Source organism: Bison bison, unplaced genomic scaffold (genome assembly GCF_000754665.1).
Source record: "Bison bison bison isolate TAMUID 2011002044 unplaced genomic scaffold, Bison_UMD1.0 scf7180017855320, whole genome shotgun sequence".
Taxonomy (NCBI): domain Eukaryota; kingdom Metazoa; phylum Chordata; class Mammalia; order Artiodactyla; family Bovidae; genus Bison; species Bison bison.
In genome coordinates, this window is record NW_011485893.1 from 6,203 (window position 1) to 7,087 (window position 885).

At 41.6% G+C, this 885-nt stretch overlaps 1 protein-coding gene across 1 annotated transcript in view; it reads left to right on the forward strand.

Annotated features, from left to right (window-relative positions):
- Window positions 1-885, forward strand: part of EGFL6 (EGF-like-domain, multiple 6) — a gene marked incomplete at its 5' end in the record, with an annotated part of 12,566 nt that overhangs the window by 4,671 nt on the left and 7,010 nt on the right. The gene's annotated exons all lie outside the window — the stretch shown is intronic.

Here is an 885-nt window from a genome sequence, read left to right on the forward strand (position 1 = left end):
TAGAAGGCTGAAATCTCAAGGACAGATCAAAGTGGGCTTGAACTGGAGTAAAAGGGAAACCTACCACAGTGGGTCACAAAAGACTGTAGCTAGTAGAGCTGCTAGATAAAATGTAGGATGCCTCAATTTCAGATAATCAACACATGCTTTTTAGTATATCTCAGACATGTTGTTTATGTGAAATGCAAACTCCACAGGGCATTCTGCACTTTTATTCTCTGAATCTGGCAAACTTACTAACTGGGAAAGAAGACCAGGCAGTCTCTGGGTCCAATGAAAACTAGAGCAATGTCAATCTGGGCCCTGAGAATGTCTCTAGGAGTTGGACTACCAGAAAACTCCACCCACCCACCATGTCTTTCTCCTGGCTTCTAGAGGAATATCTTCTTTCTGTCAACTTCTTCAAACCCCACCCTAAGAGAGTTTTTGTCCAAGTCCATCAAAGCCACGACCAGAAGGCTGCAGATGAGCAAACATCCACTATACTGGTTACAAAATTCTTGGGAAAAGGTCCTAAGAAACAGAAGGTGATCTGCGTTCCTGCCATCTTCAAACAGAACTTGGAGTGATACATTGCACATTGTGGCTCAGCTCCATGATACCGTTAGTACAAATTCATGTATGTTGTGAATTAAATACCACACTGTGGACCCACCTAACCAGCTAGCCATCTTATATACAACTCAGTGCAGGTGGAAAGTTCTGGAACACAAATTTTCTTCTTCTTTTTTTTAATTAGTTTCTTTTTTTTAATTTAATTTTATTTTTTAACTTTACAATATTGTATTGGTTTTGCCCTACATCAACATGAATCCTCCACAGGTATACACGTGTTCCCCATCCTGAACCCTCCTCCCTCCTCCCTCCCTGTACCATCCCTCTGGG